Here is a 27173-nt window from a genome sequence, read left to right as displayed (position 1 = left end):
ATCTGGGTACGGAAATTGTATGGTGGGCCATGAATGCTCACGAAATTGGGGTGAGGGCTCTGGCTGGGGGTGCAGGCTCTGGGCTGGGGTTGGGGATAAGGGGTTGGGCTGTAGGAGGGTGTTCCAGGCTGGGACCGACAGCTTTGGAGGGCAGGAGGGGGATCAGGGCTGGGGCAGGGGTTTGGAGTATGAGGGGTGGCTCAGGGGTGCAGACGCCAGGCAGCGCTTACCTCAAGTGGCTTCCGGAAGCAGCGGCATGTCCCCCATCCAGCTCCTACGTGGAGGTGCTGCCCCGTCTGCAGGCACCGCCCCTGAAGCTCCCATTGGCCATGATTCACGACCAATGGGAGCTGTGGGGGTGGCGCTTGGGGCACAGGCAGCATACGGAGCAGAGCCCCCTGGCTGCCCCATGCATAAGAGCAGGAGGCGGGACATGCCGTTGCTTCCGGGAGCCACGCACAACGGCCCCCGACCCTGCTCCCCGGCTGGAGTGCCAGAGCGGGGCAAGCACCAGACCTTGCTCCCCAACGGAGCTCAAGGGCTGGATTAAAGTGGCTGCTGGGCCAGATGTGGCCTGCAGGCCATAGTTTGCCCACCCCTGTGCTAGGCAAAGGGTGATGCTAGCAGGGACTGGAGATAGCAGTGTCTGAGAACACGTCCAGTCACTCCTCATGTGATATGTCTTTGTGGAGCTGCTGCTGCTGCTCACTGACTGATTTCACTTAGGATGGATCAGCCTTTGGAGGAGGATTTGTGGTTAAGGGACTGACTATGACTCAGGGGACCTGGGCTAAATATATGTGTGACTTTGGACAAGTCATTTCACCTCTCTATGCCTCATTTCCCAGTTTCCTTCTAATGTGTTGCATCCCTTTGTCCCACCCTTTGTCTACTTAGACTTTAAGCAGGGACTCCCTCTTACTATGTGTAGGTACTACACCTAGCACAATGGGAGTGGATACAGGTCAGGACTGAAGCTCAGTGTAATGACAACATGAGCTGAGGAATGGAGCCAGCTACTGCTCCCATGCAATGATATTCGCATTGCCTCTGTGCTTATAGCTAGCAGGTGCAACATCCAAAACTGATGTTTTCATTTATGCTCTAGAGACAGCAAAGTTGATTTGATGCTAATCTCCTTTGAGAAGCATTGCCAGGTGTATTGCTTTGTGATGCAAATTAACAAATTATTGTCAATCCAGTTCAGTTTAGATTGAGTCCTTTTATAGACTTTGTTTTGTTATTTGTATTGCAATAGCACCTTTGTACTAGGCACTGTACAAAGAAGTAAGAAGGATATTCTCAGCCCTAGAGAGCTCTCAATCTAGCACTTGAAGGCTTTAAATACATTTGTGTCCAAGGCTGCAGTAGAACTGGGGTGCTGGAGTGGATGTGGATCTAAAAATAAATGTTATGGAGAGGGAGGGTAGGGGAAGACTACTGCCATCTTGTCTACATTGTTTTTGGTTGTTTATATTGGGTTGGAGGTAGGGTTGCACTATTGTAGGTACTGTGCTGCAAACCCCTAGTGTAGATGTGCTACATCATTTTAAGCCACGGCTTGCACCAGGGCATATCACCTGCAGGAAGTTGCACCAGTACAAGTCACAGTTTATACCAGAGTAGTGTATTTATGCTTGATATTTGCAATGGTGTAATCAGGCTAGTGCCAACGGCCACCCCTCCGCTCCCCCCCCACAGTGTAAATAAGATCTGATTTAGATGGATGAAGCCAACATAAGTACAGAATGATTTATCCAAAGCGGAATAAGTCCTTAGAGGTGACAGTCGATAACAGTGTATCTGCAGGCAGAGGTAGCTGATACTGAGGTGTGAGTTTCATAGATACTAAGGTCAGAAGGGACCATTATGATCATCTAGTCCGACCTCCTGCACAACGCAGGCCATAGAATCTCTCTCACCCACTCCTGCGAAAAACCTCTCACCTATGTCTGAGCTATTGAAGTCCTCAAATCGTGGTTTAAAGACTTCAAGGAGCAGAGAATCCTCCAGCAAGTGACCCATGCACCATGCTACAGGGGAAGGCGAAAAACCTCCAGGGCCTCTTCCAATCTGCCCTGGAGGAAAATTCCTTCCCGACCCCAGATATGGTGATCAGCTAAACCCTGAGCATATGGGCAAGATTCACCAGCCAGATACCCAGGAAAGAATTTTCTGTAGTTCAGAGAGATGGGGAATTGTGGGCTTTGGTTTTGATTCCCAGTAGTGTGCTATGTGTCAGTTTGTAACTGATGTCCAGGCTTGGCTTGGCTTGGCTTGGCATACCTGCCATTTTATTCTGAACATTTCCAACCACAAGCAGAAAAGAAAAAAATATAAATTAAGTTATGAAATTGTCAATGTGGAAACCCTGGAAGAAAAAACATTTACAGCTGTTTTCTTTTTCCTTTTTGCTTTAAAGGAAAACTATTTCTAATGATGCCTTTGACTGTTTTGTTTTTAAACTACCTTGGTTTGTTCTCAGTTTTGTTTATCTTTCTTAATTTGATCATAGAATCATAGAATATCAGGGTTGGAAGGGACCTCAGGAGGTCATCTAGTCCAACCCCCTGCTCAAAGCAGGACCAATCCCCAATCAAATCATCCCAGCCAAGGCTTTGTCAAGCCTGACCTTAAAAACTTCCAAGGAAGGAGATTCTACCACCTCCCTAGGTAACCCACTCCAGTGTTTCACCACCCTCCTAGTGAAAAAGTTTTTCCTAATATCCAACCTAAACCTCCCCCACTGCAACTTGAGACCACTACTCCTTGTCCTGTCCTCTTCTACCACTGAGAATAGTCTAGAACCATCCTCTCTGGAACCACCTCTCAGGTAGTTGAAAGCAGCTATCAAATCCCCCCTCATTCTTCTCTTCTGCAGACTAAACAATCCCAGTTCCCTCAGCCTCTCCTCATAAGTCATGTGTTCCAGACCCCTAATCATTTTTGTTGCCCTTCGCTGGACTCTCTCCAATTTATCCACATCCTTCTTGTAGTGTGGGGCCCAAAACTGGACACAGTGCTCCAGATGAGGCCTCACCAATGTTGAATAGAGGGGAACGATCACGTCCCTCGATCTGCTCGCTATGCCCCTACTTATACATCCCAAAATGCCATTGGCCTTCTTGGCAACAAGGGCACACTGCTGACTCATATCCAGCTTCTCGTCCACTGTAACCCCTAGGTCCTTTTCCGCAGAACTGCTGCCTAGCCATTCGGTCCCTAGTCTGTAGCGGTGCATTGGGTTCTTCCGTCCTAAGTGCAGGACCCTGCGCTTATCCTTATTGAACCTCATCAGGTTTCTTTTGGCCCAATCCTCCAATTTGTCTAGGTCCCTCTGTATCCTATCTCTGCCCTCCAGCGTATCTACCACTCCTCCCAGTTTAGTATCATCCGCAAATTTGCTGAGGGTGCAATCCACACCATCCTCCAGATCATTTATGAAGATATTGAACAAAACCGGCCCCAGGACCGACCCCTGGGGCACTCCACTTGACACCGGCTGCCAACTAGACATGGAGCCATTGATCACTACCCGCTGAGCCCGATGTATCTGCTTGTTTTGCTGGCTTCCTATTCAACCTTCTGTGTCAAATCTTTCTATTTCTCTGTTTCAGCCATCTCCCACTTCTTCTCTCCTGGCTGTGCTGTGTGAGTCACATGGACTGCATACTTTTTTCTCCTTTGGGTTAAATGGCCTCATCCTAAATTGTTGAGAAGTAGTGTGGTACAGCACATGCAGCACAGGGTCAAGAATCTGGGGTGAAATCCTCACCCTGTTGAAGTAAGTGGGAGTTTTGCCATTGATGTCAGTGGCGCTCCATCCCCATCTCTGTTGATGACTGGCTTTGTGGCCTTGGCAAGCCTTTTAAAGGCTCTGTATCTTCATTTTCCCATCCATAAAATGAGGATAATTATATTTACTCAAACATTTAGAGAGTTTTTCAATCTACAGATAAAATCATGTTATGAACCAAGTAAATTTTATTTCTGCACCAAGTCTCTCGTCTTGAGTTTTGTATTCTTTCCTGAGCCCCTCCTGATTTCTTTCACTGTGCAGATTTACCTTTCCTCTTCTTTACATTGCTTCCCAATTATACTGGGCAACAGGCTAGTGGCATGTGTCACTTCACGTGGTGTATTGATGCCTTTCTGCTAGAGATGGACTGTACATCCGTAGCTCAGTTAGGTTTCACCAGGAATGGACCTGAGGGTCTGGTCCATTCCTAAATTTGCCAGTCCACAGCACTAGGCTCTCCTGGTGTCTCTTTTTTACAATAAAGCAAAAGAACACAAAATAATATTTGGGGCGGGGGTGGGGGGGTGGGGGGAAGCGGGAGAGAAGAGCATCTGTCTTAATTAGAGATGGGCTTGAGTTCAGAGCCAGATTCTTACAGCCTCAAGATTAAGAGGTGTATACGAATGGTAATTATGATACTTGGCACTTATATACCAGTTATCCATCCATCCATCTTAGAGCCTGATTTGGTGTGTCAGTCTGAGGCCATTATAGAGACAGGTCTGAGCTGGGATGTTTGGAGCGAGACTTTACTGAACTTTGGATCTACAGTTCTGGTTCAAACCATTTCTAACCTTAATATTCTTTAGAAGTGTTATGCCTGCCTGAGTTCTAAGGACATGTGACAGTAAGCGTCAAATATCCTTTCTTTCCATAGTCTCATCATCATATGTTTTGACTCTGGTTAAGTAATGTAGAATTTGTAGGTGCAAGCATGGGCATAAATCTAGAGCTAATCCTGAATCATAGTAACATGACAAGTGAGAAGTTTAATAGCTTGCCATGCTTAAATTCTGCATCCTTTACTTTGCCTTTCTGTAATCTGCCTGGATGACCTGACTTTATGACGCTGTGCAAGAGGATGCTAATTGAGTCAATTGAGAAATTTCTTCCTTTTTAATTAGACTTAAATCAACACATTAGGCGCTGGCAAAATTAAAAGTTTAGTTTACGGCGTGGAGTGATTTACTGTAAACATGCTAAATAACCCACTTAAACTGAGCAGTCATTGTCTCCATTTAAAATAGGATTTGATTAGAGATTTGCAAGACCATAGTACAGTATATGATTTCTATACAATTTGCAGGGGTAGCATTTCATAAAGTGCTGATTATGGCATGACACAGGTGTAATTATCTCCCAGTAACCAATCATCTTCCGACTGGTCATAGGATTTGATGAAAACTATTAGCTGAGTCTATCCTCCTGTGAGGGCAGAATATATCTTCTTGGAAAGAAGATCTATCTTATCTATCAATCAGATAGAGGTGATCTATCAGATTTTGATCGATCAATATAATGTTCTTTTCTTTTAGAGCCTGGTAAATAATAATTAAACTCATGCAACCAGACAAAACTGTTTTCAGTAGTAATTGACTCAATGCTCAGAAATAGTAGAACAACAAAACCAGACAGTGGGAAAGAGACACATCAGCTAGCTACTCTTCCCTGGCTTGAAAACGTGTCCATACTTAGCTAGTCCATATCCAAACAGAGGTCTTGGTCTTAGTTATGTTTCTGTAATGAAGGAGCAAATATCAGAGCCAAATGACAAAAGCGTTTAAAAAAAAGTTCTCGATTAAGCTTAGACATCACTATTGTGTCTGAACATTAATAAAACAAGATATTGCATCTGGAGCGATCTCCAAAACTCAGTTCTTGTTCGGCCAAAATAACCTTCATCATTCAAAATAAGTTTATAGCACGTATCCCTCTTTCAGAAAGTGAGAGAACCCCCTTTTACATGTTAATGAGCCCAGTAGAAATGCCTTAGTATTTTGAATAAAAGATTATACCATATGAGGTCCAGCCAGAGGAATGGAAATCTCTTTTCTCTAGGCAAGGGGATCTCTAAAATAAAAGAATGTGCAAAGGTACAGTGTCTGAGCTAACAAGTGCACCAGCCACCTTGATATCTTGTGTCAAGGTGCCAGATACAGTCATTTAAATTTCAGAGTTACCCTGGAAAACTGTACGGGTAAAGGGTTGCATCCCTAAGGTTATTTTGCTTCAGGAGCAAATCTGTCTGTGTAGGGAAGGGAAAGTGCTGCTTTTGTTAAAGAAATGTTTGTGCAGTCATGTGCCTTGACCTGGGTACATCCAAGGTTAGTCAAAACGTGGTTCCGTCTTTAGCTTATGCTTAAGCTTTACTGTCAGGTAACTCATGCAGGTGACTTCCCATCTGCCTAGATTGGAGGTGGAATGGTTTTGTGGTCGAAGCAAGGGAGGTCTGGTTTTCTATTTTAGGATTGGCCATGGATTAACTATGTCACTGTGGAAGAGTCGCACGGGCTCTCACTGGTATATTAAGCACTTTGGGCCAGGATTGTATGTTTGTTTATATACTTGCACAGTTTAACACAATGCGGATAACCATAATAAAATGGGAATCAAGGTATTTACTTATCTCATGTCTGTTATGAGGTTAAATGTAAATTCAGTAATGTTTATAAATGCCTTGAGATCCCTTTCTGGATGGAAGGTGCTGTATGGCTGTGGTTAAGGCACTGGACTGGAATTCAGAAGATCTGAGTCAACTCCTAGTTCTGCTGTGACTCCCTGAGTGACTTTGGGCAAGTCACACAGGGTTTGTCTACATGAATACCTAGTTTGTGGCAAGCTGGGGTGTAAGTCTGCCTGGCACTGGTGTGCCACATGCTAGGTGTCGGTTTGGGACCCTGCTGCCTCACACTGAACCTTCCATTGTTCGCTTTGATCTGCCCTGCTTTGAAACAGGAATACATTGAAGCGTGTCATGGAACCCTTAGTGCTTGGCAGCAGGGTCCACACGGACAGTTAGAATCATAGAACAGTTGGGGTAGAAGGGACCACGAGGGTCATCTAGTTTAACCCCTGGCCAAGATGCAGGGTTTGTTATGTCTAAACCACTCAAGACAGATGGCTATCCAGCCTCTTTTTGAAGGAGCTTCCACGAATTCCCTAGGCAGTTTGTGTTTAGTGTGCAGCAGGCTAGGGCAGGGTAGATTTACAACCCAGCTTGCTGCAGAGTAAGTGTTCAGGTAGACATGCCCTTAGTCTCTCTGTGCCGCAGTACCTTGTCTGTAAAATGATGCTGATAATACTTCCTTTCTCCCAGCTGTGTCTGTATGGTCTACTTAGTTCGTAAGCTCTTCAAGGTATGGACGGTCTCTTACTGTGTGTCTGTACCGTGCCTAGGACAATGAGGTTTTGCTCTTGTTTGCAGCTTCTAGGCACTGGTGTAATACAAATAAATAATAATAAATATATATGTAATAGTTATTGTCACAGTGGCACAGTACTTAACTTTCTCCTGTATTTGTGGTTGGATAAAGTGTTCCTCACTTTCTAAGAATTTGGATAGTGTTGCTGTGCATCGTTTAAAAGCTGCTTCCTTGCATCTCAGAGGGGTCTGTATATTAAAGATGGGTGAAATGAACTATTTATAGTTTGTAAAGTTTTTTGAAAGATTTGGGACTTCTGCATGGAAAGCTATCCATAAAATTTTAGTTATTAATATTATGGTCAAGTAAACTGTTCTTTGAACAAGTCTGGAAATCTCATTGCAGATTCAATATGGATGCATACTTAATACAAGGCAAGATTCTTTCTGGGCTGTAAGCAGACTAACCCAATGTACATTGGAGGGAGGATCCTGACGTATTTTGAATTGCTTGGAATGTAACTGTGCCAAAATAGCATACCAACATAGAATAAAGAACATTACAATTAAGATTTTGGATTTCTGTAGGTGTAGTACATATAGGTATAGAGATAGATATGTGCTGAGTGAATGCAGGAACTCATCTAGTGTGATGTTTTTCTTAGGCCATTGGTTAGCCTTATAAATGAGTACCTGGCTTAACAGTTCCTGGAATCCTACACACACTTGTATGAGTTGTACTTTTCAGTGGTCTTTGGTCCTGGTGACTTGAGGTTTCAACTTGATAAGGCGCGTGAAAAGCTCAAGCTTGAGGCAAAGAGCTCAATCCTCAACTGCGCTGAGTGTAAAGTTTAAGCCACCTTTCTGTTCCCGCACTCTTGGGTGGCCAATGTCTAAACCAGCCAGGGGTGAAAGTAACTTAAGGGACTTATCAGTATGCAGGGCGGCTGGGGTTCTGAGCAAGGGGGTGGGGGGAAGGGAGGAGGCTCAATGGGAAGGGGCGGGGCCTTGGCGAAAGGGGCAGGGCTGGGGCCAGACTCTTCCAGCCAGCCCTTCAGCATGGCCCGGCGGCGATTTAAAGGACCTGGGGCTTCCAGCCACCTCTGGTGCTACCTCGGGGCTCCGGCAGTGATTTAAAGGGCCGGGGCTCCAGCTGCTAGCACGGTAGCAGCGGCCAGGAGCTCCGGGCCTCTTTAAATTGCCGCCGGAGCCCCGGGGCTCCCAGCCACTGCCAGTACGGTCGGCTGTGTACCAGCTCTTACCAGTACGCCGTACCGGACCATACCGGCTTACTTTCACCTCTGAAACCAGATGCCAGTGTAACTTAAAGCAGCCCTCAGGCTTCTAAGTTATACTAGCTGTAGTAGCCCCATTGGGACTGCCGCACTAGCTGCGGTTCAGGTGGAGTGAGTGGCAAGCACTCCCGCTCCTGACGTGCCCCTCCCCACCCTGACACGCTCGCTACCTAGAAAAGAGGGAGCAGGTGGCACCTATGCAGGATCATCGGCTTCCCCTTTAAGGCAGCTTTCCAGCTGCTTTGTGTGGTTGAGGCAGTGCTGAGCAATTGGATCAGGGACTGAGGAATGAGCCCAAGTGATCTGACAAGGAGACTCTATCAGGCCAAAACTATTCATCTACTCTGTGGAATACCACTGAGAAAGCTTACATTATTATCCATGAGTATTATGCAAAGCCCACGGAAAGCATGTATCTCTTACTTTGAGGCAGGTTAGGGCTTTTACATTTTGTCAAAGAAACTGAAAGTTGAATTCAGCTATACCGTTGGACAAATAGTGGTTTAATAAAAATCTGCTGAGGGTAAGCAATATGTCAAGTTATTGAAACCACTATGAGATTTGGCTCTTTTTTTTAGGCACTGAGGTTTAGAAAACAGTTTAAATAAGCTTCAGCCAGAATGTTATGGAAATTGAATAACTGACTTGAGATCCATTAGTAAGTATTCTATTTCATTAAAAGCAGAGGCAATATGAACTATGCATCTGACCAAGATTTCAGAAGGTTAGTTCTCAGCAGTGCAAAGTTCCTTCAGATTCAGAAAAGTGTAGAGATCTCTGTTGTTGCATGAATTGGAAGTTTGCATTGGAATACAGAAACCCAGAGTGTGCCACTCTGATTTGTAGAGCCCAGTATTTGCATCCACACTCGATTCATGATCCACAAACATGATCCTCGGATAGAAATATATATTCTCGGATGATCCACAAACATGATCCTCGGATATCCGCAGATTTGCAGGGCTCTGCTGATTTGTGCTGCGGATGATGACAGGGCAGAGTTTATGAAGTTGCCAAGGAATAGAAACATCACAACTCTGTTAGAGATGGGATTAAATGAAAACATGGATCCAAATCCTGCCTCTGGACTTTGGGAAAGTTTGGATCTGGATCTGAATTCCACCGCTGTCCCTTGTTGCTCTAATGCAGTGGCTCTCAACCTTTCCAGACTACTGTATCCCGATTTGTCTTGCGTACTCCTAAGTTACAACTCACTTAAAAATCAGTTGCTTACAAAATCAGACATAAAAATACAAAATGTCACAGCACATTATCACTGAAAAATTGCTGACTTTCTCATTTTTACCATATAATTATAAAACAAATAAATTGGAATATAAATATTGTACTTACATGTCTGTATACAGTATGTAAAGCGGTATAAACAAGTAAGTAGTCTGTATGAAATTTTTGTTTGTACTGTGCTAGTGCTTTTTATGTAGCCATTTCTAAAACTAGGCAAATATCTAGATGAATTGATGTACCCCCTGGAAGGCCTCTGCATCTCCCCAGTAGTACACATACCCTTGGTTGAGAACCACAGCTCTAATGGGCCTTTGACAGGGTACTGGTTCCCAGTGAATGAGGGGTTAACTCCAGTTCAGCTGCCCTGTGCATATGCTCAGAGAAAGGTGTGATTGCTTAGGAGGTATGGTGGGGTGTATGTGTGTGAAATACTCTTGGGAAGGCAAGATTTCTCACCCAGCTTGTGGTGGAATCCCAAAATGGGGCATTTTGCTGTTTAGTTTCTGGCTATGGTAACTTATTTCAAATTCTTGTTATAAATACTTATCTCAGGAAAAGACCTAGCTACTGTAAATGAACTCTTTTTTTTCAGACAAATCTTCCATTGAAGTCAATAAGAGTTTTGTCACTGTTAGGAATTCAGGATTAGTCCTGGGGTATCTCATTTTCATATGCACACAACTTTTTACAAATGAAATCAGAAAGGAGTTTTGATTGCATTTTGTTTCACATGGTTTATAAAGTAAGAGGTTTTTGTTATTATTTTGCTCTCCAGCTAATATATATGTGTGTGTGTGTGTGTGAATATATGCAAGCAAATTATTTCCCAGTGTAGTCTAATTTCAGAGGCCTTTGAATGCTTTACACAGCCTTTAAACATAGCAACAAGCAGGCCGAAATTAAAGTAATCCATTTTTCCCCTATATTTCTGCAGTACTGTTGTTTGTTAAATTCACTGAAGAGATAATAAGGAGGAAAATAAACTGTGGATTGATAAAGCAGCCTTGAGAGATTACACTAGGAGCAATGTTTGCCATGGAACTCATACTATGTTTCCAGAATAGAGATAGCTTAGACCAGGAGTTCTCAAACTGCATTGCACCGCGACCCCCTTCTGACAATAAAAATTACTACATGACCCCAGGAGTAGGGGACTGAAGGCTGAGCCTGCCCAAGCCCCATCGCCCTGTGGGTGGGGGCAGGAAAAGCTAAAGCCTGAGCCCCACCACCCCAAGCGGTGGCGGGGGGACGGAAAGCCCAAGGGCTTCAGCCCCAGGCAGGGGGCCTGTAACCTGAGCCCCGCTGCCCAGGCTTTCGCTTCCGCCCTGCGTGGTGGGGCTCAGGCTTTGGCCCTGGGGCCCAGCCAATCTAATGCCAGCGGTGGTAACCCCAGTAGCGACCCACTTTGGGGTCCCAACCCACAGTTTGAGAACCGCTGGCTTAGACTAGTATTGCACTACAATATTTACTGCATTAAATAATCGTTTTATTATTGATGATCTTTTTTTACATTATTGTTCCAAAAACGATAGTGTTAAGGATTGAACTAGTCTGCTATTTTTTTACAATAAAATATTAGCTCAATATGAATTTGGAAATGTTTATTTTGCCTACTATGCAACATTAGGGAGAAAGGAGTAATAGTGATGAGCAAGATAACAAAGTTCATTAAATAACTTCTGGAAATCCACATGGCTCTAGCAAAAAGCGTTTAAGTATATTTGTTGCTGGTAAAGAGTGCTTGCTTGACCTACCGGGAGAAAGAAGCCCAGAAAAGGAATAGCACAAGTGGTGACCGGCAAAGTGCTTTCACGTTACCCTACCAATGTGTTTCAAACCTGTGCTGGTAGAACTCGTTTTTCTAGGAAGAAAATCTTGTCTCCATGGTCCTTTCAATCCTTGGCCTTTGCAGTGAGACTACCACTGAGGGTGCCAAGCATGACCATTTGTAATGTTGTCTTTTATTGTATGGACATCTGTCCATTAGGAGCTAGTCTGAGACCACTAAGTCTTTACAGTGAGCCACTGAAAAGCCGTCACCAAAGGGGAATGATTTCCATTTACTTCCTATTTTGATCTGGGTTTGAACTAGTGATTTAGAAGGAAAGATTGTGTGTTCTGTTACCATTTCCCTGAGCTATTCAGTTCCCCTTAGGAGAAATTTTTACCTTAGCGAAACAGAAAATTCAAATAGACACAATAAACGTTGATATAGAATGAAACCCAAAGAAAGCTTTTGAAAATAATTTTTTTAAAATGAGTGAAAAGTAATACTGTGTGTTTCTGCAGTGTCAGTGTCAGAATGAAATAGTCTGTCTAGATATCTGTCGAGAAAGAAATGAACTGGCTTGTGACTCTTAAGTTTCCTTCAGTGACTTTATCAGATGGACCATCACATAGCCATTTGGTATAAGCCATGTGTCCTGATTCACTCTCCATACAGAGGGACATCCCTATGTTGGTGCTTGAAAAGCATTTTCCGCTGTTGAAGTAGCCATTAAGTAATTTTCTGCAGGGGGAAAACTGAAATGGGAGCTAATACTATACACATGTTGAGCTGTCCCCATTATTAATCGTGTGCTTGTGTAGTATTTTTTCCATAATTAGGTTAGTCAATCCTACATACAGTGGAGTCACATCTTACGTGGGAGTTAGGTTCTAAAGTCAGCGTGTAAGACTAAAATCACGTATAGTCAAAATTACCCTTGACAATCCCTTAAATCGCCCATAAAGTACAGTATACTGTACATGGTTTTGTGTATACAACCCTGAACAGTAATATGTATAAATGTATAATTTATACAGTAATGTACAGTATAGAATAAAGAATACATATGCCATATATAATTTTACAGTACTGTATTTTTAATTACAGGGGGTAATTACAGGGGGTCGTCAGGGCTTGATGTCGATCCAGGAGACAGAGGTGACAGAGAGCTTGGGTGACGGAGAGTGAGTCGTAGACTAAGTGGTTGGCTCTGGTTCAGCTCGAAAAGTTGATTGCGTAGGCTCATCTGCTGTTGGTTGTTTTTCCAGGAAAAACATGGTGATTGGCAACTGTCGCTGTTTTCTCTTGAGCTGCTCAAACATTGCTTGATACGGTCTCTAATCGTCCGTAATACTACATGTGATTTTGAGGCTTCGTTCCATAGAAGGATCATATTCAGAAATTAAATCATTCAAGTGTTTTGCTGCTTGGAACACTTAAGCAAATGTATGAAGATTCCAACTTGCTGGCTCTTCCTGTTCGTCGTCATCATCTTCGTCTTCTGTAGACGATTTTATCAGTTCCTCTAACTCTTCGTTAGTCAATGTTTCTCTATGGCTCTCAATTAATTCTTCAATTTCTTCCTCTAGGATGTCGACGAAGCCATCACCACCCACTTGCCTGGTCACCTGAACAATGCGTTTCACTTCTTTGTAAATGGTCGGAAAACCCTTAAAATCATTCACACATTCTTTCCATAGGTTTTGCCAACATGCATTGACTGTTTCAGGCTTGATTGCATCCATTGCCTGTTTAAATATAAGTGATGCAATCGGCAATGTTGAAGGACTTCCAACAGTCCATCACATTAAGGTTGGGATCAGCATCCATAGCGCTACATATCCGTAAGAATGTAAGCCACATGTACGTGGCCTTGAAACAGCGAATCACGCCTTGGTCGAGAGGTTGGAGGATGGAGGTGGTATTGGGGGGGAGAAAGACGACTTCAACTTCATTATGCGCAAACTGGAGTGCCGCAGGGTGGCCAGGAGCATTGTCTACGATCAGCAACACTTTAAAGTCAAGTCCTTTTTCTTCGAGGTACCGCTTGACCTCCAGAATGAAACACTTGTGGAACCAATCCAGAAATAATGCTGCTGTCACCCAAGCCTTTTTATTTGATTTCCAGAACATAGGCAGGAGATTTTTGTTCTTGCCTTTTAGGGCACAGGGATTTGCAGCCCTGTGTAGAGCAAGCTTTATTAGATGCCCAGCCGCATTGCCACAAAACAACACAGTCACATGGTCTTTAGCTGCTTTGAAGCCAGGGGCTTGTCTTTCTGATTTCGAAGTGTAAGTGCGGTTGGGCATTTTTTTCCAGAAGAGCCCAGTCTCGTCAGCATTAAAAACTTGTTCCGGAAGATAGCCCTTTTCTTCTATGATTTTCTTTAATTGTTCGGGGTAGGCTTTTGCTGCCTCTTCATTGGCAGATGCAGCTTCACCAATAGTCTGCACGTTTTTGAGGTTGAAGCGGTTCCTAAAACTGTTAAGCCAACCTTGGCTGGCTTTGAATTCCTTCTCATCAGAAGGCTGTCCCTCTTCGGCGGGAGGTTTGAACAGCGCATAGAGGCTAAGAGCCTTTTCTCGCAGTGTGTTGCCATTGATAGGCACACATTTACGGTTCATGTCTTCCAGCCATAAGTTTAATGCCTTTTCAGTCTTGTCTTATCACGCACCTGACTCGTCACCTTACACAGTTATTGGAGCACTTGATGCCTTGGCTTGACGAATTTCTCTCTCTCAAATCTTGATGGCATAGATGCGAGATTCGTTGCGGCCATATTTACGCGCCACGTTGGAGACCGACATACCGTCTCTCAAGAAGTCCAACACAGCCAGTTTTTCCTCCAGCGTTGGAACAGATCGTTATTTCTTTGAGCACCAGATGAAATAGTTGGCTTGCGTTTAGGGGCCATGTTGTACGAAAAATACGTACGGTATCTTTAAACACTAGAATCACACTCAGCACGGCGAGATGCTCACCCTATGAGAGGCACGCGGGAACTGAGACCGACTGAGGGAACAGCAGATTCACGTCTTCCATCTCACACTCACTCTGGGGTACACGCTCATTGAGTGGAATGGTGGGCGGAATCGTCCGCACTGTTTACAGGTATCTTCTTCTTGTTCTTTTTTTTTTTTTTTTTGCCGAGCGCGTATAGTTGAATTTGCATAAGTTAAATGTACGTATGATGCGACTCACCTGTACCCTATCTAGGAGCAGTTTTTGCGCAAGAAAACATTTTCTGTCGTAAGTGGTCTGATGGTCAGAAGTGTTGAGAACACACAAATCCCACTGAAGTCAGTAAGAGCTGTAGTGGCTCAGCCTTATTTTTTGAGCCTATCTAGTTTTAGGAACCAGATTTGAGGCAGGCAGGTTTGAAAATCTTGTCCACGGTGCCCAAATTGTACTATATGCTTTAATAAAGCAAGCCTGAGGAGAGTTCCAGTTAGAATACAGGAATGATTTAGTTAAGTTAATGATGCTCTTAGTCCAATTTATTAATATTGGTACAGTGTGATCCTTGAGCTATTTAAAAAAATATTTTGGACGTGAAGTAAAGGAATTATTTAGTAAGGTTAATGTATTAATGGTGCTCTTTAACCAGAATTAATCTCTGATGGTATAGAAGCTATAGAAAAAACTGGAATCAAGTTATGCTAAAGCTTTTGTTCCCTCCTTTTTTTTAAAAAAGGAAGGAATGGAAATTGCAAGACATGACAACTTTGCTGATTCCATCCATCCACAAAATTGTGGCTGTATTATGGAAATACCTTTTATGCTGAGCAGTGAACTGGAGCTAATGAGTAAACAGGGTAGTTCCAATTTTGGATTTATATAACGAGCTGTTTTATATCAGACTTTCCAGGCACAACCTTGTGCAGCAGCCCTCACAAATGGGCTTTTTCCATCTGCTAGGACATTTGGGAACATAATATAGACCTGAGCACTACTGGTCCAAGGTGCCTCTTGGGAAAGTCTTGCTAGACATTTCTGGGCCTGATCCTCCAATTGACACATGTCAGTATGCCTCAGCTGAAGCCCACATAGTAAGGGCCTAGTGTAATGAAGTGGAAGATCAGGCCCACTGTCTCCTAAGGCAGTATAATGGCATTCTAGATCTCAGTTTTTCTCACCAGGCAGTATCTAGTTTTGTATGAGTTCTGTTACTGGGCCCACAGTTTACATAGGTGGAACTGCCACTGATTTGAGTGGAAGCTTTGCTTGCATAAGAGTAAAGACTTCAGTACTTGGGTGAATAATTATTTTGTAGCTGTGAGTACAATTATTGTTAGAGTTTATACGGAATAGTGTGGATGGTGCTTAACAGAAGCATAGACAGACAAGGTCCCTGCCCTGAGTCGCTTACAATCCAAAGACTTGAGGTGTGCTGCTCCTTTTCACTAAACTTCTTTTCACCTCTCAGGCACTGTAAAAAGGCCTTAGCGTGGATGCAAATTGCACTCCCTCTGTAAGCCCTCTTTATGATGACAGACCAAGGGAATCAGGCCCTCAATTTTATAATTTTATACATTTTAAAAAAAAAGTGTTAAATTAGCTTTTAGGATCTTGACAATAATGTTCCAAGGGAATAATAAAGCACCGATTGGGATTTATGTTAATAATACAGTGCTTGAGTGTAAACTGATGGGGTCTGTTTTTATATTTTTGTACTGTCACATGCTTGAAGGTATTAACATATGACAATGCAAACTTGATGGATGCATTAAATCAGCTAAGGAATGCTGTGGTATTTGCTATATGGTGCTACTCCCAGCTTAAACCAGTTTCTTGCCCCATAAATCAGCTAATTTTGCCCTGAGAAAGGGGTGAGCCATAAACTGCGCCACTCCAGGCATAGACCCAATAGGCACAGTGACTCAGAGACGCCCCTCGGAGGCACAGTTTCTGTCCCCCTTGCTCCAGAGTTGGGAGTAGTAAATTCAGGCTGGACTGTATCAGGCTGGCTTAGCTGCTCTAGCCAGAGCAGTTAAGGTTCTGCCCATCCCCCATTTCCCCCACACACAGTGCAGAGAGTCAGTGGGTGCAATCTGTGCAGAGGTAGACAGGCTCGTGGGGGAGGCTCTTAGTCCCCTGCACATTTGGAATCCAAGCCACAATCTAGCTCCAGCATACCAGTGTAAAACTACTGGTCTGTTTTCTTGAATTGACTAGAAGTCATATTGAATTTGGGGGCACTGCTTTTTATACAGATACTTTTACAGGTATTGGTTTCACAACTGCATGTGCTAAAAAAGCAGCTCATGTAATTATCTTGTATCTCTCGCTGGAATAATGGCATAAGCACTCAAAAAATCGCTCCTGTATCATAATCATCTCTGTTCCACATTGCAGCAATTTCCCAGGCACTGGCTGATGACTGGATTATTGCAGTAGCTGAGCAGGTTTAACCTTTTCTCTGGGCAATTCCACGAATGTTTCCTTCCTGAAGAGAAAAGTCAATGCATGGACGCTTGTCTACTAACGCTTTACCTCCTAGGGGAAGGCAGGTATCGGGAATGTTGTTTGCTTTCCTCATTGATGTAAGTTTGATGTGATGGGAAAGCACAGTACTTACAATATTTAAGTAGGGGGAAAGTGAGGTCATTGGTTAATCCTCATTTTCTATCACAGCCTGGAGATCCCAGGCTGACTCACCTGTTTTTCTGTATAAAGGGACCTTCCCAGGAAAGCAGCTGTTCCTCAGTGGGGAAAGTGGGGCAATAGGGAGAGCTTAACTGGTGCAGCAACTTTCAGACACAACATAGGAACAAGCTCACTCTCCATTTCAGAGCATTTGAAATTGCTGTCGCCTTGATTTGCTGCCAGTTTGGAAAACTGATGATGATAAAGGAAAACTAAAAGCCGACAGTGGTAAATTAGGCAGCTGGCAGACACACTGCATCATTCCAAGCACTTGGTGAAGATAAAAGCATTTTCTTGTGGATGCTTAGCTGCTCATGGAGTCGTCCTCTGTTTCTCTCTAGCCAGTACCTTCAGCCCAGTGATCTTGTCCAATACTGGAGTGTGTTGTCTAGTGGACCCAATACAGCTTTACTTTTCAGAAGTGAATCAGTGATTTTGTTGGCAATGGACAGTAAGGCTGCTTCACATCACGAAGTTCCAGGAAAGAATTTTAAACTGGTTGCTCCTGCCCTGCGACTTTAAAGAAGCAGACAACATCCATGTTCTCGTTGACAGCTGGTAACTTTCAACTAACCTTAACTTTGCCACTGAATGCACTGGAAGTCAATCTGTCAGAGTCAATGGTAGGACTTTCTGTTTGTCTTGTTCCTGTTAATCATTAATGGCAAGTTCCTCCCTTTATACATACAAAAGGGACAGAGTTTTGACAGACAGATAGAGCATGTCCCATTTGTTGCTTGAGGAGTGGAGTAGTAGGATTCCAAAAACACAGCAGGATGTACCAATCCAAAGGGGGTGAAATCCCCGCTCGTTTTTATTTCACATCCTTAAACATGATTGATTAGAACTTCCAACTAAGTTTGGAACCTGTATGACCAGATAAGGGCAAAGTGTGTGACAGTGGCATTTAAAATGTGTGACAAAAATGTCAGATGGGAAAGAGAAATAGAAGGAAAAGAAGCTTGAAATTCTGTAGGGCCGATTTATTTAAATAATAGTTGGTTTCAGAGTAGCAGCCGTGTTAGTCTGTATCCGCAGGAAGAAAAGGAGGACTTGTGGCACCTTAGAGACTAACAAATTTGAGCATAAGCTTTTGTGAGCTACAGCTCACTTCATCGAAAGCTTATGCTCAAATAAATTTGTTAGTCTCTAAGGTGCCACAAGTCCTCCTTTTTTAAATAATAGTGTTTTCTATAGCCAAGGCTGTCCCTAGGTGGGTGCAGGGCCCGGGACAAATCAGCCTGTATGGACCCCCACCTTAACATTTTTTATCTAGGTGAAATCAGGTGTGGGGAGGGGACACCAGTGCTGGGGGGTCCCTGAAAAGGGAGGGGTTGGGGGTGAAAGGGCAATGGATGGGGTCAGCCTGACACTGGCATGTTCCAGTGGCACTAGGATGCTGGTGGCCAGTGCGGCGGCGGGCGAGCAAGAAAAAGAAATACAATGCGACTTCCCACCAGTGAGTGTGGGCCCAACTCGCTGCCAGCGCCAGGCCCCCCACTAACCTCCTGGGCTCTCCTGGACCCCCAGACACTCCTAATCCCAACCCCCTGGGCTGGCCTAGAGCTCCCCGCACGACACATGCACACTGAAGCGCAGGGCCCCCCAAAGCGCGGGTCCCAGAGCAGTCGCCCCGATTCGCCATACTGTCTATAATCAGTTCCATAGTTCAGCCTGCCTGGTGTTCGTAATCTATACTGGTATGCAGGGAGATAACACCAGAGCTGAGCTGGTCAGAGATACAGAGTGGAACAATAATTTTAAAAGTTGACATGCTGCGCATTACGTGCAATTCAGGGATCTGTGTGGGGATACAACCCTCCAGAAACCTGTATATAGGCATTTGTGGTCACTGTTCACAGCCTGAGAAAGCAAGGTCTGTTAGCAAAGACTTTTCTCCCCTTCATACTCAAAGCTGACCTCCAGAATTAAATGTGAGTATATACTCTATCAGTGTATACCCTGCACTCCATTATCCCCCTGGAGATATGATTCAGATCAAAAGGAGTGATGTCACCTATAATTCTGTACAGCTGGGAGGTAAGTTTTAGACCGACCTGGGCTAAATTCAGCTCCAGTGAAAGCAGGTGCTAATCCACTGCCTCAGAGAGGTGATGTACTCACGCTAGGGCGCCATTTGGCTCCCAGTGACTTTAGTTCTCTATTCTGGCTAACAGTGTTGGAACAGAAGCCCAGCATTAAATACTCTGCTGCTTCCAAGCTCTTCTGTGCTTCATTGGCTCTGGTGCCCATTTTTGAAAGTGTTCTAAGAAATTCACCTTCTGGGGTAGAAAACAGCTTGGATCTCTTTTATTCAGATAGTCGTTGAATGACTAGCAAGAGTTTACGGGTCTGTGCTTAAATATACATCAATATTGTGATCCAAACTCTGTGAGGTTGTGAGAAGTGTAACTTAAAGCCAGAATTTGGCCTTGGATTTGTTGTTCCAAGTTTATTAGATGAGATTCCGTTTTTAGTCTGGTTAAATCAAACTTGTTGTAGTTTGTTCTGTTTTTAGAGAGCAAAAATGAATGATTTGATGCAAGCTTTTCATTGCTCTTCATCCCTACCTTCACTTGCTGGCACAATCTAATTTATTTCAAATAATCTTCATGTTCTTGGCCTAGTCTGATGCTATCAATGTGTCTTCCTGTATGAGCATGTTCTCAATAAAAGGGTGTGTAATGGAAATATGTTCCCTCTTCTCGCTGCACTAGCGGGCTGCATTTTTAAGTATTGTATATTGAAACATCAGTCTCATTTATTTTTCCACCCTTTTGTTCTGTGACAATGGGCAGTACAGTGTTTTCTTTCTCCAGATTATTATAATGTGCAAATTTCCACAGAAAAATAAGACACACTGGCAAGCTCCTTACAAAACCTAATAGGCCAACAGAAGAGTGTAAACATAAATCCACAGCTTTATAAGAAGCCAAAGCATCAGAGGAATAAAGCATTCATAAAGAGACCCTCAAATATCATCCAGCGTTCCGCGTTGGCTTCAGATACCATTACTCCTGGATATGTAGAGATGAGAATTGGCCTTGAAGGCTCATTTCAAAGTGGTGAGTTATGTGTGTGTGTTCTCTATACCTATATCCTGTTAACATCTACCTTACAAGCAGGATTTTCAAAAGCGCACAGCATTGGACCTAATTTTCCTCCCACTGACGTCAATGATAAAACTCCTGTTGACTTCAGTGGGAGCAGAGAGAGGCCAACGCTGAGTGCTTTTGAAAATCTCTCCTCCCAGCCCATGTTATCCTATAGTCTGCATGGCATTCTATGAAATGGGGCTGCTTATTGCTGCTGTTCTAAAATCCAAAATACTAGTTCGAGATTAGGAGCATATCCAGCTTCCAGTGAAATCAGTGGAAAGATGCCCATCCATTTCAGTGGAAACTGGATTTGGCCTTGAGTGTACTATTATGTAAATTATTATGATAATGACTGGGCTAGTGAATAATTCACAACAAATTATTTGTTTAATGCATTTTGCTTTATTTTTTCTGTTAATGTTTTCTCTGCAAACAGATTGTAAAATTTAAATTAGGGTGATTGTTGATTGTAAAATTTGCTCTTCATTCTGTGTTGTTTAGTGACATATTTCAGATAATAAGGAAACGTGCCATGCAGAAAGTGAATATTCACAAACCAGAAGTAGTCTGTGGGCCAAGATTGATTATTCACTAAAGAAATTTATGAAATTCACTTAAAAAAAGTTATTTGATAAGAAACTTGCAAATAATTTGCAATAATAAATCAAAAATTTTTGCAATCATCCTAATTTAATTTTTGGTAAATATTCAAAAATTTGGGCAAAAAAAATCACTTTTCATAAATGATCACCTAGTAAAAATCAAGGGCCTAATTCTTCTTCGACTTACACTGACGTAAAGCTGTTATATCTCCAATGACTTCTACGGGCTTATGCTTGATTTACAACAGTATAAATCAGAGGAGAACAACACCCCCAAGTACTCAAGTATTTGCAGAAAGTATAGAAAAAAAGGAGTCGCACATGAAGTGGAATAAAAATTCACTCTTAAATTCAAACAAATATTTGTAGACAGTTTCTTCTTCTATTTGTACAGCTCTAGACAATGTTAAATATAAATGTTACATATAACAAAGGGGTACATTTGCCAGTTTTAGCTAGAATTTATTCTGTATTCAACAAGAATTTGATTAAGATCATGATCGTTAGAGACAGGACATGTATATTCAGTCAAGTCTATCCTCTTGCAAGGGCAGGATACAGTCATGGAAGAGATGACCTGTTTTATTTACTTCTGGGTATTTCTGTTGTACTCATCATAACACCTACAAAAATATATTATGTACAGTCTCTGTGGTTTGTTGTATGTAACTGTATGGGTTTTAAATAAATCACAGTTCACAACATAAAAAGAACAGGAGTACTTGTGGCACCTTAGAGACTAACAAATTTAGTTGAGCATAAGCTTTCATGAGCTACAGCTCACAATACACACATGAACTGTGATTTGTAACCTACAGACTTAGACATATCAGCTCTATAGCCTAGGTTGGGCCACAGCCTTTTGTATCTGTCTATATATGAGCTCTGTTGGAAGAAGTGGAACAGCTTTTCTCTTTTTCTCCTCGTAGCTGGCGTATGAAGTGGGATTGATTACCCTGCAGTGTGTTCTTGCCCTTTGAAGAAATAGTAAGTACACCTGTATTCATGTCTTCTCTTTTTCTTCCTCCTCCTCACCCTTTGAAACCTGCACAATCCAGACACAAGTTCTCTAATCAAATGCTTTATTTTTTCTGGTTTCAGGTGCTGAGAAAGATCCTACTCTGGGTTTTGTTCTTTTGGTTGTTTATATAAAAGCCCTGTATCCCAGAGGATAATTGCTCTAGTTTCTCCTTTTGAAATACTGTTATCAATGTCAGCTGTGTTCCATTAAAAAAAAATTACTATTGCTAGAAAATTGGCATTTGGTCATTTCTGAGAGCGGGAGGCGGGCGGGCGGGCGGGCGGGGGGGGGGGAATTGCACTGGATGAGTAACTTGAATTATTGGTAGCTCAAAGATGGTCAGTGTGAAACGCACTCTTCTGGCCTACCGAGGGCAAAGGAGTGAAGATAAATGCTTCCAAACCAAGCCAGAGAGGAAAGGCTACTATGTGTCTTTAGACACATTATTGTAATAAGTAAAGCAATACAATAATAAACAGAAAACTCTATGCCAGGTTTATGTTGTTTCATTTTTAACCATGGGAATGGCTTTATAAAAAGGCTTCTCTCTACATTGTGTAATTCTATCGCAGTCTCCTGGTATAAGGCATGTTTACTGTAGGCCACTGGTTTAGAGTTTTGTTTACATCAGAAGAAATCTGCACAAAGTTGACTGTGCTGTGACTGATGTTTGCAGAAAGAGTGACACTAAACATAAGGCCAAATGATAAAATGTGGGAATGGGGCCTCCGAGAGGTCTTGCCACAATAGCGACAAAGTTTAAAAATAGGATCGTGCTCTCTCTCCTCCTCCCCCAACCACCCCATGCCGTAGGTAACAAATACATTGCCATCAGGCACGATCTATGTGTGAAGTTCAAGTGCATTATGGTCAGACTGGGTTGGTTCACAAACATTACACTCAGACAGGGCTGGTGCTTGAGGCTGAAATGCACTGAAATCCAATAGAGCTGGTGCTTCATGCTCTGTTGTACTGGAATTCATTTTTTGCTCACGTAGTGCAGGGACCCCAGAAGCGGCACAAATATTTACAGCGCTAGTCTCTTGTGAACTTTTCTCAGCTGATGTGTGACACAAGCAATTGAAATGTGTGACAGGCGACTAAAATGTAGAACACCCGTGTTTCATTGCGTGTTGCACCCCAATTAAAAGACAGTTAATGGTTTTTAACTGTGAAATGTGTGTTAAGGATGTTTTCTCGCTATGTGAATTAACTAAACCAGTTTATAAAAAGAAAACTGGAAAAACAAATTAATTCATGCAGAACCACCACAGAAAGACACCTCATATGAATAATCAGTAGTGTTTGAACTATCAACCCTCAGATCTCCAACACAGACATCTGCCACATGACCTAAAGAAATAACTGTTGTCCTCTATGTAGATCAGCCACTAAAGGGGACTTGACACAAACTTTACCAGTGCATTACCCAGTTGTTTGCTGGACAGCAGTAGAGTGTTGGGAATTAGGATTCCTGGGCACTGTTCCCATCTCTGGAAGGAGTGTGAGGTCTAGTAGTTAAAGTAGCAGCAGTAGCAGTAAAGTAGTAGTTAAAGTTATGACGAGGCTAGCCAAGCAATAGGTTTGGCACATTTATTTTGAAAGGCAGCATGCTTGAGTGGGTGAGACTTGGAACTGCCATATCAGAGAGTGGGGTAAAATGCTGGCTCCACTGAAAACAATGGAACACCTGCCACTGACTTCTGTGGAGCCAAGATTTCACTCCTGGGTTCTAGTCCCAGCTCTACCTGACGTGACCTTGGACTACCTTGCAGTTAGCTTATTTGTAAAATCGGAGAAATTATACTTGACTGTCTACTAGAGTATGGTAGGGGGCTTTGCTCAGTAAAACATCTTGGAGTGCTAAGACATATAAACAGCAGACTGCAGAAGTGAGACCAGGACTCTTGGTTTCCAACTCAGTACATCTTTCCTAAGGCTACAGAGTATTTGAACAGAATAGCCTGTCTGTAAACATTGCCCGGTCTATTTAGATGGAATTCCAGCCCACTTGCTGAATCCAGAGCTCCTTCAGATGTGTAAAAAAAAAAAAAACAAAACCCAAGCATCACTATGTAGAAAAAGCATTTTGCCCCTGTGACTGGGGTCCTAGTAGGTCACTCAATTAGGGTGAACTGCAAAGAATGGGGCACAGTCCCCGTAAAGCTGGTGGATATTCCAATACTTAGATTCACCAAACCAGCATAAAGAAAAGGAGTACTTGTGGCACCTTAGAGACTAAGCAATTTATTTGAGCATAAGCTTTCCTGAGCTACAGCTCACTTCATCGGATGCATACTGTGGAAAGTGTAGAAGATCTTTTTATACACACACCCAGCATAAAACAGCTTCTTTGTTATCTTACTGGTTACTCAGAAGTCCAGACAACACAGTTCCCTTAAAGTGATCTAGCCTCAGGCCCCCATCCAGGTACATCAAATATGATGAAAATTTCTGTATATCTTATTTCATCATATAAAAGAAAAGGTTCTACCAATCCCAAAGAATCGGGCACATTACCTCCCAGGTTCACAAATGTTTCAGATCTTACCCAAATACATGCTACAGCCAATTCTTATTAACTAAAACTAAACTTTATTAAAAAACAAGAGAGAGAGAGTATGGTTAAAAGATCAATAAACATATAAACATGAGTTCAATTCATTGAGGTTCAGATTCACAGCAGAGATGGTGAGCTTTGTAGTTGCAAAGAGTTCCTTTAGAATTCAGTCCGTAGGTCATGGTTCAATGCCCAAATCTCATATTCAGGGTGTACCAGCATAACTGGGGCCTCAGTCTTGCGACTCAAACTTCCCCAGATGAAGTCTAAGCAGATCCGAGATGACAGAATCAGGACCCAAGGATCTTTTATACCATTTCATGTCTTTTGACAAGTTTGGATTTCCTCGGGGAACAAAAGGTACAGGATGACTTTGAAGGAGGTCCATCACGGGTACTTAGTTATACGAATTAACATAAGGCCATTTGCTTTTTCCTCCACCATTCACAGTACCTTTCAAAGAGAGATGAATACGGAGATATCCTGTGCTTACAATTCATTTAAATGCTAGGATCTTCTTTTGACCTCTGAATTATCAGATTTCAGAGTAGCAGCCCTGTTAGTCTGTATTCGCAAAAAGAAAAGGAGTACTTGTGGCACCTTAGAGACTAACAAATTTATTTGAGCATAAGCTTTCGTGAGCTACGTGAGCTCACGAAAGCTTACGCTCAAATAAATTTGTTAGTCTCTAAGGTGCCACGAGTACTCCTGAATTATCAGAATACAGCATAGACAGGGACTGTTGATACATTGTGGACCCTACTCATACATACATAAATACACAAAACCACAAATATTATCTCCCCACGTGTCTTTTGAGGATTATTTATTTTTCAGGATGTTTAACCCTTTCTAGTCATGCGTCACAGCCCCTCTTTCAAATTTGATTCACATAAATCTAGAAGATTTGCTTGATCTGATTGATTTTAATAGGCGCTGCAAAGCTCTAGCAGGATTCATCCCAAAATTGTTCATTTCCTTAAGACCCTGGGGTAAATAAACAGCCACACAGGAAAGTTGCCAATACTGTGAAAAGATGAAACCTGAGAGCAACCGTGCACAGTAGGGCTCTGAACAAACCTGTTTTAGACATGCTTCTTACACAAACAACTTCCAAAGAACCATGAGTCTTAAGAAAAAAATTGATAGCTTGTGGGTTCTGCCTCATTTAAAGAAAACATTCACCCATTTGCAATGTTCAACTCACCTCTAAAATTAAGAGTTAGTAGGAAAGAAAGACAAAAACCAAAGAAACTAGAAGAAGGATGTGACTCAGGTCCTTTATGCAAGGCAGTTTCAAGAATGGTGTCATTAAAGATAAGAAGTGGAGGCACAGCTGTAAGAAAATACATTGTGTGACCCAATATTATTCAGAATAAACCTTGAGGAAAAGAGCAGGGACAAAAAGCAACTAGGAAGTGGTGTTTCATTTTTAATGTTGAATAACAGATTTATGTAGAAAAAACGCTAGTCAGTACATTGTTCTTGAGGGAAAGTGGGGAATTACTATGTTTTTGACATTTCAAATAGCTGTGATTTTTCATATGGGAGCTCATCTTCTAAACACTGTGATGGAAAGCATCAGTTTGGTCCACCAAAATATTCTGAGTCTGATTATCTGTTGTCCTGTACCTTGTTTAGTCATTTATACCAGTGCAAAGTGGATGAAAAATTCTGATTCAGTAGTGTTTAGAAATTCACCTTGCATTGATCAGAAAGACTAAACAAAGTACAGGCCCTGCAATTCCACATAATTTCCGAATTCTCCATTCCGTATTTCTTCACCTTAGAAATTACTTGGTAAAATGTATTCAGAGCATGTTTAGCTAGTGCAGAATGGAGTGCTGCTGGGTTTCTTTCTTTATGATTTACCATTCAAAAAATAGTAAAAAAATCTGTCATCTTTTATGTATTGAGTTTGCTTTGCTTTTGGAATTAATTTGCAAACTGGATACAATTAACTTAGGCTCGAATAAAGACTGGGAGTGGATGGGTCATTACACAAAGTAAAACTATTTCCCCATGTTTATTCCCCCGCCACTGTTCCTCAGACGTTCTTGTCAACTGCTGGAAATGGCCCACCTTGATTATCACTACAAAAGGTTTCTCTCCCCCCCGCCCCACCTCCCCGGGCTCTCCTGCTGGTCATAGCTCATCTTACCTGATCACTCTCATTACAGTGTGTATGGTAACACCCGTTGTTTCATGTTCTCTGTGTATATAAATCTCCCCACTGTATTTTCCACTGAATGCAACCGATGAAGTGAGCTGTAGCTCACGAAAGCTTATGCTCTAATAAATTTGTTAGTCTCTAAGGTGCCACAAGTACTCCTTTTCTTTTTACGGATACAGACTAACACGGCTCCTACTCTGAAACTTTTTTTGTATAGTCATTGAACATTGTCAGACCCTAGATCTTTACTTTAGGAAGTGAACTTGATTAAAGCACGCAGGATCTGATTCACCAGCTCCCATCTTCTTGCAGATTTTTACAATTGTAGAGCCTGATAATAGTCCTGTGCTGTTCACTCAGTGGAGTAACTCCTGAAATGCACTGACGTGAGAGGAGAATCAAGGCACAGAATGATTGCAGTCAGCTGAGTTCTTACGGGTTTTCCTCTACAAAAATTATTATAAAGATTCGGCAAATGTATCTGAAGGGCTTTGCATCAACAGGAATTCATCACAGAGTTTTAACAGGGCTTGATCCCACAGCCCTTACATGCACACAGCTCTAATAGAAGGAGCTGGAACTTCTTTCAATGCCAAGTAGAATT

The 27173-nt window shown here is 42.5% G+C and overlaps 1 protein-coding gene across 14 annotated transcripts in view; it reads left to right on the top strand.

The window, feature by feature from the left end:
- Positions 1–27173, top strand: part of DENND2B (DENN domain containing 2B) — a 294903-nt gene that overhangs the window by 143974 nt on the left and 123756 nt on the right. The window contains exon 1 of one of the 14 annotated variants that reach the window (XM_074955000.1): positions 3764–3784. The exons of 12 other annotated variants lie outside the window; for them this stretch is intronic. The gene's annotated coding sequence lies outside the window, so the exon portion shown is untranslated. Of the gene's footprint in view, positions 1–3763; positions 3785–17297; positions 17739–27173 lie in introns of those variants that run through there. One more of the 14 variants, XM_074954996.1, reaches the window with a different exon arrangement.

This window comes from Natator depressus, chromosome 6 (genome assembly GCF_965152275.1).
Source record: "Natator depressus isolate rNatDep1 chromosome 6, rNatDep2.hap1, whole genome shotgun sequence".
Taxonomy (NCBI): Eukaryota; Metazoa; Chordata; order Testudines; family Cheloniidae; genus Natator; species Natator depressus.
This window is presented reverse-complemented; position numbering and strand designations above follow the sequence as displayed.